This window comes from Sus scrofa, chromosome 9 (assembly GCF_054392235.1).
Source record: "Sus scrofa isolate SSC_HxYL_T2T_F1_AM1 chromosome 9, Sscrofa_HxYL_maternal_Yorkshire_Landrace_v2.0, whole genome shotgun sequence".
NCBI classification, from domain to species: domain Eukaryota; kingdom Metazoa; phylum Chordata; class Mammalia; order Artiodactyla; family Suidae; genus Sus; species Sus scrofa.
In genome coordinates, this window is record NC_139391.1 from 48,090,588 (window position 1) to 48,104,605 (window position 14,018).

Sequence of the window (14,018 nt, forward strand, 5' to 3'; positions counted from 1 at the left end):
TCCAAGCCAAGCGTCTAAGCCTGGGGAACAGGAGCCTGCCCACCCCTGGGCCTCACCAGGAGATCTGGTTATTAAAGGTGAGGCAGGAATTTCCGCGTATACCTGACTCCTCTCGGCGTGGGGCGGTGGTATGAGAGCTGAATGAGGATTGCCAGGAAAATCAGTAGAACCTGAAGAAGCCTTCGAGGGGGGTGTGGAAACCCTGGTGGAGGCACAGAAACCCTGCCTTGCGTCGGAGGAACCAATTGTCAGTCAGCCCCTTTGCTCGTGTTTGACAAACAGCATGACAGTGAACATGGGTCCTGCAGGGCCCCCAGAACCCAGGTTGAGATATTTGCGTATCAGCCTTTAATAGAATTGAAGCGTGTTCCTTGCATCTGCCCGACACACACACACTCCCACATCCAGACCTGCATGCGCTGCTGACAGGGTGCACCAGACTGTGCCTGTGAAATAAATCAAATTGAAATAAGAACCAGACTCTGGGGGCTACCCTGGCTCAGTATCTCTAGAAATAGAATGGAAACGTCCCTTCGGACTGCCCAGGGCTCCTGCCCAATAGAGCTTTGAGAGAAGTGGAGATGTGCCTTGACTTCTGTCACAAATAGTCCCATTAATTCAGTGAGAGATCCCCCAGCCTCCCCTTCGGTCCTCTGATCCAGCACTTCCCAATAATCCACGATCAAGAGTCTGATCATAAAATCTACCCATTTCCATAATCGGTACTGCAATAATGAATGCTTCCTAGGTGCAGGTGCTGCGCTGGTACCCTGCTAAGTACTTTATGCTCAAGATCTTAAATGCTCAAATTATTACTACAAAGTAGGGCCTCCCGTTCTACCAGGCAGGGCGGTGAGGCCCAGAGAAGTCTGAGAGCTTTGTCTGAGGTCATTCAATCAACAAGTGGTCCAGCTGAGAATTTGCCCTTGACCTTCCCGCCCACATCTCATCCTCGACAAACTGGACAAACTGATCGTTACTGCTTGTCTGCGTTGTATGAGTTTTCTATTGCTGTGAAACAGATTGCTGCAAAGCTAGCAGCTTAAACCACATCACTGATGGGCTCACAGCTCTGTAGGTTACACGTCTGCGCGGCACGGCTGGGCTCTCCCACTCAGGCTGGAATTAAGGTGTTGGTTGGCCAGGTTCTCATCTGGAACTCAGGGACCTCTTCTGGGCTCATTCCTGGGGCTGGCAGAATTCACATGCTTGTGCTTGGTTGTAAGACTGGAGCCTCTCTTTTTTGGGGACCACTCTCAGCATCCAGAGGTCGCTCTCCGGTCCTTGCCCATGATCCCACCATTCCCTCTGTCAGAGGATCTCCCGCTCATCCAGCCCTCTTCATACCTACAATCTCTTTGACTTCCTGCAACCAGCCAGAAGAAAACTGTTTTTAAAGGGCTCAGGTGCCTGGGTCATCCCCCTCTTTTACAGTCAATTGTGCCATGTAGCATAACCTAATCACAGGAGTAAAATTCACCCGCAGGGATTTTGTATGTGTCAGAAGGTGGGGGAGCTGGTCTCTTGCGGGGTCATCTTAGATTCCTGCCCACCCCAGGCACTAATCACCTAAATGCGTTTATTTCCTCTGCTCCCTCCCCTTGTCCCCATCAGCTGCTGAAAGGACAGACATGGAGAGAGGTAGCCAGGTAACCAGGAGGAAGCCACTGGAGACTCTTGGGGCAGGAAATGGTACCTCCCCTGATCCTACAGGTGGTAGAGCCAGCTTCTCTCTCCTGCCGGGTTCTGGGCCCGGTGCACCATCCCTCTACTCCTGATGGTGTGCTGTGAAGTAACCCAGGAGAGAAGACAGAGCCAGAGCACAGGGGGACCTGAGGCCCCTGGAGACACTGCAGCGACCACAGAGGCTCCTGGCCCTGAGGACTTTGGGCCCTGTTGAGAAGAGTGTTTAGGATGTGATGAATGTTTGGAAAGCTTAAAGAGACTGAAGAGAAAAGACATTATGGCAAATCATACTATTATTATTATTACATTATAAGTGCTATTGTATTACAAGCACCATTAGGAGTAGCAAGTGCTGTTATTATGGAGCAATCCAGCTCCTCTCTCCCCAGCATCAGGCTTCCCTCAGTGTCAAAGGCATCAACTGCTTAATTAATCACCATCTGAGGCTGCCCCCGGCCCTGTGTTTTTAGTGCTGACAGCTCCTGTTCTCAGTCGGGTGGTAAGTGTGACACCTGCCCATCTAGCTGAAGCCTCCAGCCACAGTCCACAGGGTAGATGCCTCTCTTGTGTGTCTTAAAGCTGGAACTTGATCTTGGCCAAAAGTTAAGATGGTCTAAAACCCATTCCTGATCAAACGAGGCTCTCTCCCTTAAAACCCTGCAGTAGCTCCCCAGGAATCCTGAATAAAGTACAAAGCAGCCTCTTATGAACAGGCCTCTGGCCTCTACTTGCCTCTTTCTCTACAGCCCCCGCACCCCAGCCAGGCAGGGGGTGGGCTGGAGGCTTGCGCACCCTGCACTGATCTGCTGCCTCCCCTGCCGGGCTCCATGGATCCCGTCCTTTCTCTGTCTTCCACCTCTTCACCTGCTGACTCCTGCTCACCTTTCAAGACTCAGCTTGCGTTCGGTTCTCAGACATTTCAGTGGAATCTGTGCCCCAGTGCTTGTGCCCCCCCCACTCTTTGGGGGCTTGCCTTCCACCTGCCACTAAGGGTAAGCACCTTGGCAGGGGTAGGCTTGCTCATTGGTATATTCTTGGTGCCTGAAAAGATGTGTGTCCTATAGGAGATGCTAGTGTTTGTTTGTTTGTAGAATGAGGCAAAAAATGGCCAGTATCTGCATAGTCTTCTGTTACATACATTTCCCTCCGACTGTGGAAACCCGTCTGAGAGCCCAGTGCCCTGGGTCCTGATCCTGTCTGAGTCATGTAATTCCGGAATGACCTCGTGTCAGGGACAGCAAGTCACCTGCCCCCCATGGGAGCCCCTCACTGGTCCTGCTGCAGAGAAGGGGGCAGGCTGATGGACCATGTCACTCATCTTCCTTAGCAAGTCCTAGCCCCCCTGCTAAGACGGGGAGGGGCGCCCTGGGTCTCTACACGCCTGAGGAAAGAGTAAGGTTTAGACAGAAGGCCTGATGGGTGGATCCTGAAGGCAGGGGACCTCAGAGGTGAGGCAGCAATGCTGGGGAGAGGACCAAGGCCTGTGGAAGAGCAATGGCGCCCCCCCCCCCGCCACCCCAGTCTAAGGGGAGAAGCACAAAGCTGCCACCATCTCTCATGTCAGTTTGAGCCACTGAAGATTCAGCTTCAGAGTTAGTAACTGCTTCCTTAGTCCCAGCAGCACAGAATAGTCTTAAAACCACAAAATGAAACTGCTGGGGTGGAGATGGGAGGGTTCTCCCCACTGGCCTCTGCCTTCCTTCTTCCTGGGAGTAGAGGACTGAAGCCTTTGTAAAGGTGGTCCCAGCACACGGAGTTTGCAGGTGAACATTAATTCAGTCGATGGATGTGTGAGTGCTTGCTAAGCATGGGCACAGAGCAAGGTACAGGGAACAGAGCATTGAACAGGACAGAATATGGTCTGCTTTTGAAGTCCTGTTGGTGGATGCACGTTGGGAAAGAAAAGCCAAGGAGGGACAGGGTTTCTGGGAGGAAGGCGTACGTGTTTTCAGATCATGGGGGTAAATGAATAAGAGACACGTGGGGAGAAGGATCTAGGATCGCTGGGAGCCGGGGTTTGGGAGCAAATCTCCCATTAAATGGAAATCACTGACAGGTATGAATTAGCCTCCCAGCTGCTGCTTTCTTCAAAGACCTATTACACAAAAAGCAATCACCTCGTCTATAGAGAGTAGAGGCTTTGATGCAGATAAACAGACAGACAGGTACCTAGAGGGAGAAAGAGCCTGTGAGGGTACCCAGGAGATTCTAGATTCCTGGTGGCTTCTGGGCTTTCCTGAGAAAGGAGAAGGGTGAGATAAGTGTCTGGGTGTGGGCCTCCACCATACTCTGGGTCCCAAGGGAAGATGAACGGCTGTAGCCATAGGAAGAGCCTTGAAATTTGAGAGGACCATGTGGTCAGAGGAAGAACAGCCCGACAGGTGTTCCCTTCATAAATCCATTCAGCCAGCAGCCTTGCCTTCTTTCTCTATGCTCTGCACCAGGGTAGATGCAGCTGACATAAGCCCTTCTGTCTCCGACAGCACCCAGTCCTAGGGAAGTCACTTTGAACAAACTCACGTGATAAAAATCTCTAAGTGGAATTCCTGTTGTGGCTCAGCAGGTTAGGAACCCAACTAGTATCCATGAGGATGCGGATTCAATCCCTGGCTTCTATCAGTGGGTTAAGGATCTGGTGTTGCCACGAGCTGCAGCATAGGTCTCAGATGCATCTCGGATCTGGCGTGGCTATAGCTGTGGCGTAGACTGGTAGCTGCAGCTCCAGTTCAACCCTTAGCCTGGGAACTTCCATATGCCACAGGTGCGGCCCTAAAAAAGAAAAAGAAAAAATATCTCTAAGTGATCATAAGTAAACCGGTGAAGACAGCAGCCAGTTATTGGATGATGGAGGAGGTCAAGGTGAAGCATGAACTGAGGGGTAGACCAGAATCACCATATGTCCAGTTAAGGAGTTTGCTCTTGTCCTGTGTGCCGTGGCAGGGGTGGGATGGATCGGGAGTAGAGGGGATTCACGGTCAAGTGTACAGTTGAGAAAGATCCCTCCAGTGATGGCAATGGAGAAAGAGCTTGGGGAAATGCAGGACTGGAGGAGGGCGACCCATTCGTTCATAATCCAGGAACAAGTGGAAAAGATCTGAATGGAGGTAGAGGCGAGGAGGATGGAGAGCAGGGGACAGATTCAAGAGACACAAAGGAGGGGAGGTATTCCCAGTGGCAGTGAGTGAGTGCCTGCATCCATGATGAGATGGGGAGCGTGGGAGTGGCAGAAGGGGAGGATGTGTCCCAAATCCTAGCCTGAATGACGGGTGAATAATGGTCACCTTCACAGCTAAGTAACCAAGGGAGGGGATTTGATTGGGGTGAAAAGAAGTTCAAGTCTCAAGGATATCTTTCATCATTCCAGCTTTGTTATAATGGTTTAAGAAATTGGAATCTGGGGTTCTCGTCATGGCTTAACAGTAACAAACCTGACTGGTATCCATGAGGTTGCAGGTTAGATCCCTGTCTGCACTCAGTGGGTTAAGGATCCAGCGTTGCCATGAGCTGTGGTATAAGTCACAGATGTAGCTCAGATCTGGCATTGCTGTGACTGTAGCATAAGCCAGCAGCTGCAGCTCCGACTTGATCCCTAGCCTGGGAACTTCTAAATGCCACAGGTGCGGACCTAAAAGACAAAAAAAAAAAAAAAAAAAAGGGAAAGAAAGAAAGAAAAAGAAACTGGAATCTTTCAGTCCCCCCAGTACTCCTGGGGTAGAACATTACAAGTGGTCAGTCATTAACAACCTCAGTGAAGGGCTCACACGTTTGCCTTTATGCTACATCCTGGTGACTTAGCCTAGCGCTGTGCACACTGTAGGAATGGAGTTATAAGCACTGATCTCGGAGGTCAGGTACCCAGATCTTAATCCTATGTCTGTCTTTTGGGCAAGATACTTAAGTCCCAGGCACTTCAATTTCTTCTTCCATCAAATAGGAATATACATAAAACCTGTTCTGTCCACACCGTGTGTGCTAGTGAGGACCAGAGGAGATAGAGGAAAGTGCTTTATAAATTTGTGGAGCCTCAAAGGAAGCAGTTAATGTTATTATCTTCAATGATAAATTGATGTTTAATAAATGACTTGTGATTCAGGTGACAGAAGGCTCTTGGCCTCCTTTCTCAGGAAGCTAGGGGCCAGGATGCGCATGGAGCAGAGGAAGTCAAAGGCTGAGTTTTGGGTGAAAGCAGCGGCTAAGTAAGGGGCTGCTTGAGACACCCCTGTAAGAATAAGAACCAGGGCTGGAGTGAAGGGTCTGCAAAGAAAGACAGAGCCCAGGTGGGTCCAGGGAGCAGATCTGAAGAGATGCCAGAGGCTGTAGAATCACCGTCAGGATGGCACTTTTACAGGTTGCCTGTGGCCGTGGCAGGAAGGGAGATGCTAAGGTTCTGGGGCCAATCAAGGCTGAGGATTTTCTGCAGAAGCAGAGACCTTCCTTCGTGGCATAATCTGTAGGCCCTGGGAGGGATCCTCCCCCACTGTGTTCCTCATTCTCTTAAGGATGCCTGAAAGTGCGTGCGAAATGCCTTCCTTGAGCTATTTTTATTGTTATACTAATAATACTAATAATTCAAGGAGTTCTTGTCATATTTCCAACCTACAGGGTGCTTTCCTATATATTCTCTCTCTTAAGTCTTACAGCCAACACTGTGAAATGTTATTTTCCCAATTTTGTAACAAGGAATCTCATCTAATTAAAAGAAACTAAAATCAAGTGGTTAAAAAGTCAAAGATTTTTTGGTTTTTTTTTTTGGAATCTGGGATTTCAGTGAGGAAAATGGAAGACAAAACACCCATAGACAGGGTATGATTTAAAAGGTTGTGACTCGGGGGTTCCCTTCCTGGCTCAGCAGTTAACGAACCCGACTGGGATCCATGAGGACGCAGGTTCGATCCCTGGCCTCGCTCAGTGGGTTAAGGATCTGGCGTTGCCCTGAGCTGTGGTGTGGGTCACAGACGTGGCTCAGATCCCGAATTGCTGTGGCTGTGGTGTAGTACAGCTCCCATTCGACCCCTTGCTTGGGAACCTCCATATGCCGCAGGTTCGGCCCTAAAAAGCAAAAAAAAAAAAAAAAAAAAAAAAAAGTTGTGATTCCAAATCCATACCCACTCTTTCCAACACAGTGATTCTCCTAATCATTTAATTAAAGCCAGCACCCAGCTGTGGGTGTCACTAAGCTTCTCTGAGCTGGGGATACAGCACGGAGCGAGACAGCCCCCCAGGCCATCGGGGATGTATCTGTGCTCAGGTGATGGTGACTAGTGATGACCAAGGCTCCTGAACCACTCTTGGTCCAAGTCGGCCAAGTTCAGGAAGCTGCATTTAACAGCTTCGTTCTCTCCGCGTCTTAGCCATTTATGTCTTCAATGACGCTGCATTTATTTCTAATTCCTCCCTGTCTGCTACCTGGCGTTGGCTTGGGTTCCTTCTCCCGGTTCTTCACACTGAACAGACATGGTGTGGGGCAAACCTCAGCTCTGCCCTGTTCTCCAGATCAGTATGCAGCTGCTCAGTCTGGAGCCCACGCTGATCTCCAGGCCCCTTTGTAATTAAAATCCTTCTCAGGCAGAGATTTAGTTGATGTCGAGGTAATCCCTTTACTCTTAGATGATCAGTGTGCGTTTTGTAACTGCAAACCTTAGACCAGAAGTCCCTGGACTTCAAGTTGAGTGGTGTATTCTGAAATGATTTTTTTTTTCTTTTTAGGGCCATACATGCAGTATATGGAAGTTCCCAGGCTAGGGGTTGAATTGGAGCTACAGCCGCTGGCCTACACCACAGCCACAGCAACGCGGAATCTGCATCTGCTACCTACACATAGCTCTTGGCAATGACAGATCCTTAACCCACTGATTGCAGCCAGGGATCAAGTCCAAATCCTCATGGATCCTAGTCGGGTTCTTTACCCATTGAGCCACAAGAGGAACTCCTGAAATGAATGTAAACTCAATTTTGCCAGCCCTCTTTCAGCACAATCAGAATGAACTCATAGGGCCTTGCCCCTGACTCGCATTTCCAGTAGGAAGTTGTACAAGCATCTGAAGTCAGCTAGGTCTGGGTGTGAGTCCGGACCTGCTTACAGCTGTGTGGCCTCGGAAAAGCCCCTTCACTCCTCTGGGTCTCTGCTCCCTCAGCTATAAAATAGCTCAAATAACTCCCAGGCCACAGGGCTGCTATAAGGATGGATTGAGATCGTGCATGCGAAGTGCTTAGTTCTGCCAGGCACACCGTCGGTGGCCAATAAATTGTACAGTTATTATTCTTATAACGATGGCTTTGTTACAATTATTTATGGTTGAAAGATCTGGATCTTCAATTCAAGCCTTCTGTCTCCACACAAATAGCCACACCAAGCAATTAACACCTTATGGTGACTTACTTAGCAAAACTTTTCTCATCTGACAAGTAGCTAAGAATAGCTTCTTGAGGGGTGAGGGGGGGAGAGAGAAGAAGGGAGGAGAAGCCCCCAGCCCAGATAGTTCTTTTTGTCAGGATCCACATGTAGCCTGGGGACCAGGAGGAAGGAGATGGGACCAGGAGGACGGAGATGGGACCAGGACTTCAGGACCAGGACGGACTGCACTTGTCATGGGTGCCTCCTCTCTGTGGATTATCTCTGCAAAGCGGACGTTCTTATCTGCGTTTAACTGAGCGGAATGAAATTCAGAGAGATTGCTGAACTGCCCAAGATCACCCAACCAGTGTGGGGGAAACAGAATTTGAACCCAGGCCTATCTTATGTCAAAACCTCTTTCTGCTATATCCTATGGCACCGCTGATGAGATCTCCACATGGCACAACTCCAGGGGGCGCCATTCACATCGCCACCCGTGTAAATAGCCACTGGGAGGTGTGCCACGTACTAGCTGCTTCTCCTGAGATCAGAAGGGCTGTTCACTAACTAGGCGATTGCAAAAGAGAAACAATGAAGGCCTGACTTGGTGGGGTTGGAAAGAAAGGGACAGATTCGAGAGACATTCAGGAGACAGGACAGAATTGGCAAAGATAAGGTGTGGAAGTAGAAGATGAGGGAGTTGAAGCAGTTTTTGAAGTGGAGGCAATAGTAATGCATTTGGTGGGTTAGAAATACAAGTGAGAAGGGCTTCCGGGCCGAGAGAATAAACATGCCTTTCCCCCACTTCACCTGGGCCCAGGGCTAGGAAGCCAAGGGTTAGGGGAAGGACTTGACCCAAGGGCATGGTCTGGACCTGTGTTTTGGTTTCCTGCTTTTCTCCTTGAAGTCAAGCACAGGAGCCGAGTGTGGATCATGAAGAGCTCTTGCGCTTGTAGCTCTAGTTGGCTGATCTTGTCCTGTTGTCCCCACCCCCACGCCCCCACCCCAGCTCACAGTCTGCCCTGGCCCCTGGCCTGGTGGATGAGCAGGCTATAGGGTCACAGAGTGGTCCCTGCAGCTGACCAGTGAGTGGATGCCTGTTAGTAAACCGGGATGTTGGGAATGTCACAGCTGCTGGAGAAAGGGAGGGCCACTCAGCCGAGTTGCAGCACCCACGTTGCTCTCAAGCCTTTATGCATGAGGCATTCTTTCCAGGCTGTTCCAAACACCTTTCATTCCAGATGACACTCCCCTGTTTTCACCTGCAGCTGTGAAGTGACCTTCAACTGTAGGTTTTCAGTTCCCTCAGTCCCCTGAAAATCATTGTGCATGCGAACACACACACACACACACAGACACTGACACATACAAGCATGTGCACACAGTGCACATTTAAAACTTTTTTTTGCTTTTTAGGGCCGAACCTGCAGCATAAGGAAGTTCCCAGGCTAGGTGTCAAATCAGAGGTATAGCTGCCGGCCACAGCCCCAGCCATAGAAGCACCAGATCCGAGATGCACCTGCAACCTACACCACAGCTCGCAGCAATACCGGTTCATTTAATCCAATGAGTGAGGCCAGGTCTCGAACCCACAATTTCATGGAAACTAGTGGGGTTTGTTACCACTGAGCCACGATGGGAACTCGTAAAACTTTTTTTTTAAATGAGAAAGCCCAGTGATAAGGAAACAAACTGTCAAGAATGTTTTTCAAAATACAGAAGGGCAACTTCCTGAGGACAATCAAAAGTTGACACCACTTCTATTCTTGTCCTTACACCTTCTGTAGGGATAAGACTGTGGGTGGAATCAGGCAGAGTGAGGTCCCCAGGGCATTGAAACGTCTTCCATCCACAGTCCTCGACCAGCATTCACCAAACAGCTTCTCGGTCTCAGGCACTGCGCTGGGCATGGCGTGGGGTTCAGAAATGAGGCAGGCACATCTCTGCCCTCCAGGAGCACACAGGCCTGGGAGAAAGAAGACACAGGTATGAAAATGCATTGGCACCACAAGGGCTGTCACAAAGCCATGCACCCCTGGAATAATTGACGATTTGGTCTTGGTCTCTACGCCACCACTCAGCCTGAGCAGGTGGCCATTGGTTTTGTTCTTCACCCTGGTCCCTCTGGTCTTGTGACAATGGTGGAGTCCCTTCCATTGGGATGTTCATGATTCCCTGAGTATGTTTAGAGTAGCATTTGCACAGTACGTTCGGTAGAGCACCGTCGCAAGACATTCGTAAGTTTGGGGGAAGAGTGTTCTGTGGTCAATTTGTTTGGAAGGTTCTGTGTTAAACAAAATTAAGCTGCCTCACTGTAAGACTTCCTTAACTCTTGAATACGCTCATGTGCACTGTGAGTCTTGAAAACCCTAACCCCTGACCCTAACCCTAACCCTTCCGCTGTGGCTCAGCGGAAACGAATCTGACTAGTATCCATGAGGACGCAGGTCTAGTCTCTGGTCTTGCTCAGTGGGTTAAGGATCTGGCATTGCCCTGTGCTGTGGTGTAGGTTGCAGATGAGGCTCGGATCTGGTGTGGCTGTGGCTGTGGCACAGGCTGGCGGCTACAGCTCCAATTAGACCCTTAGCCTGGGAACCTCCATATGCCACAGATTCAGCTCTAAAAATCAAAAAAAAAAAAGAAAAAAAAGAAAAAAGAAAAGGAAATGTAGAGAGAACATGCCTTATTTGAACATGGAACCCTGTTTTCATGAAGTTTCTGTTAACACCTCCCGGAAAAGTGAGTGCCCTGAGGAACATACTTTGAAAAATACTGGCTTAGAAGGTTTTCTTCAAGTATAAACTGGCGGTGGTCAGCCATTGCCCATATCCTTTTAGATACCAGGCTTCAACCACATCAGGAGACTGTAAGTTGAGACATAAAGAAGCATTTCCTAACCATGAGGCAGCTTAGAGAGAAGAAGCCTGGAGCTTCCCAGGAAATGACAGTAAGAGAACATGCTTCCCCCTTTCTTGGCCTTTTATAAGCTCTCCCACGAGTCATTATAGATAGAATGGATTATCAAGGAAGCTTCCAGATCTTTTTATCTTAAGGGGGCTTTGAAAAGAGAATCTAATTGAGGGACAAGAAGGTAGGAATTAAAAGGCAGGAAGACAGACTGGCGGACTTCTGGATGGGCTGTCTCGAAATGTCTGCAATTCATTCATCGCTTCTCACTCTGCCTGGGAAGTACCCTTCTAGGAAAACACCTTCCTAAGTCAGGTTTCCAAGACAAGTGGAACGAAAGAAGGGGGAAGCCAGAAGCTGCCTGTGCTCTGGCGGTGGCGTTTTGGTAACTGTCACAAGCGGAACATGCAGCATGCGCCCGATGTGATCCGCCTTGTGCGTGCATCTTACTGTTCCTTGAACAACCTCTGAGGTTGCTGTCATTATTGTTCCCCTTGTACTAACTGAGGATCTGAAGCCCAGATCCTGAAGGTCATACTTCCTGAAGGTCATACATTTCAGTCGGGTGTGGAGCCCGGATTTGAACACCAAGGCCCTGCCCCCTGCGTTCCCCTTCTGCCACTGTGAGTGTGTGGACATCACGGTGTCAGGCATTCCTTGAAATGGGCCTCCTTCCACCAGGCTGAGCATGTGGGGACAGGATGGGGGTGTGGTGAGGAGCTACCCCCCTGACCAAGAAGCCGAAGGAGAAAGGACGTCTTCCAGCTGCCCCCACACCAACCTGGCCACTGAGGCCCCTAGGTTGCCTGACAGCAGCCTGGCTCTGTGCCCCCGCCACCTCCCCCTGGCCAGATGCGCCTCTTCTCATTAGCCATCTGCCCCCTCATGCCTGCTGACAGCCTGCAGCGCCTGGGCAGCTGCCCTGTTAGAGAGACAGGCGATAATATCAGCTTATGAATCAATACATTCTCTGGCCCATCCGTGTTCCCCTGGCGGGAATGTGGCAGGATCCAAAATACACGTAATCCTCATCCGACGCCGAGATGTCAGGGGTTGGTGGCTCCAAAGGAGTCTTTGTAACATCGGTCTGCGAGCTGCAGCTAATGAGGCTGGGCTCCAGGTGGACGTGCTCAGGCCGGCCGCCGAGGGCTTGGCCGTGGCTGTGCGCATGAGTGAGGATCAGGGGACATGCCGGGGAGCCTGGAGGAGCTAAGTCTTAAGACAAGGAGGCCGCCTGAAGAAAAGCCATGTTTCTGCCCAGCCAGAAAGTAAGCCCAAGGCGGCTGCCATCTGTCATGTCGGGCCAAGGAGCTGATGAGTGAGTCCTGGGGTCTAACGACCTTGTGCCCACCGGGTGGAGCTGTGTGCTAGGCGCTTGGAGTGAACGTGCCATGAATGTGAATTCAGTGTGCAAGGCTGGCTGACCGCCATTTGGGGGCATTATTCCAGGAGCCAGGATGGCAAGCCGAATATCCACACCCACTTACCTAGAGTCCCTGTGTAGGGCCGAGGGGGCCCTTGGAGTCCAGGGCTCTGAGCTCAGCCCTGCCTGAGGAGGGGGATTCTTCCCCCTGTGACATTAATTGGCCTTAGTGAGACTCACACCTGCAGGCTTTCCTGGAGTTAATACCTGGCCCCCGCCAGGGCAGGGGGTGAGGGCCACCCGTCCTGGGCGAATTCCCTTGAGCTTCTAAATGTCCCTACCCCACATGGGGTTTCTCTGACCACTTCATCTAAAGTAGCCACCTCCTCAGAGTTCCCCATGTGGCTCGGTGGGTTAAGAACCTGATGTAGTCTCCATGAGGGTGCGTGTTCAATCCCTGGCCTCACTCAGTGGGTTAAGGGTCTGGCGTTGCCGCAAGCTGCAGCCATAAAAAGCAAAAATAGGAGTTCCCGTCATGGTGCAGTGGTTAACGAATCCAACTAGGAACCATGAGGTTGCAGGTTCAGTCCCTGCCCTTGCTCAGTGGGTTAACGATCCGGCATTGCCGTGAGCTGTGGTGTGGGTTGCAGACGTGGCTCGGATCCCGCGTTGCTGTGGCTCTGGCGTAGGCTGATGGCTACGGCTCCTATTAGACCCCTAGCCTGGGAATCTCCATGAGCCGCGGGAGCGGCCCAAGAAATAGCAAAAAAAAAAAAAGCAAAAATAAAGTAGCAGCCCCCACCCTCACACCCCATAGATATCTGGCATTGTATGTTTATTTATTTGCTTACAATCTGTCTCTTCCTCTAACCTGCAAGTTCCTGGACTCAGGAGAAGTGTTTTTTGTTTATATCTTCTGTGTCTAGAACATTCCTCTTGGCATATAAGAAGCACTTAAATGTTTGTTAAATGAATACAAAAATAATAACAAATAATGGCACAGTCAAGATGCTTACTGTTGATGCTTACAAATGAACTGCAGACTGTCAGGTTGAAATTGTTAGAAAGCAAACTTGATTTTGTCACTCCTCTGCTGGTAGTGCCCTCAGGTCCCATCACTATAGGATAAAGGGCAAGCGTCCCCGCCAGGCATCCAGGCCCCTGTGCTCTGGCCCCTGCTGTCTCCAGCTTCCTCTCTCACCATCCCCCCGGGCCCCATGCATCCTAGGGCTGACCCAGTGACTGGTATGCATGTGACTGTGTGCCCTGCTGAAAATGCAGACTCCTGGGCCTCAGCTCTCGAGATCTGCATTCGGTTGGTATCAGGTGGGGTGTGGGGATCACAGCTTTTAAGAAAGATACCCTGGGAGTCTGATGGCAGGTATTCTGTGGACATACTTTGAGGCACGATGCTACTGTCAAAGTCCACCTCGGGCACCCACGCCCCGTCTCACCTCCATGCCTTTGTATCCATGGAGACTTCGTCTGGCATAGCTTTTGTCCATCCTCATTTTCTACCAGAAAAGGACTATACATCCTTCAATATGCAGCTCAGGGGTCACACCTTCTGCAGATGCAGTCCTTCCTCCACCAGCTCATTCGTGTTTTTCTTTCGCTCCCACCCAGTGCATCTCACACATGCCTTTCTTAGAACTCATTCTGCTCACTTCTCTTGTTCTCCCTCCTGCACCCCAACACTGTGAGTGCAGCAAAGAGGCGCTCTCAGTC

The 14,018-nt window shown here is 50.3% G+C and overlaps 1 protein-coding gene across 8 annotated transcripts in view; it reads left to right on the top strand.

Moving 5' to 3' along the window:
* The window catches only part of GRIK4 (glutamate ionotropic receptor kainate type subunit 4), a 459,028-nt gene that overhangs the window by 317,964 nt on the left and 127,046 nt on the right, over nt 1–14,018 (top strand). The gene's annotated exons all lie outside the window — the stretch shown is intronic.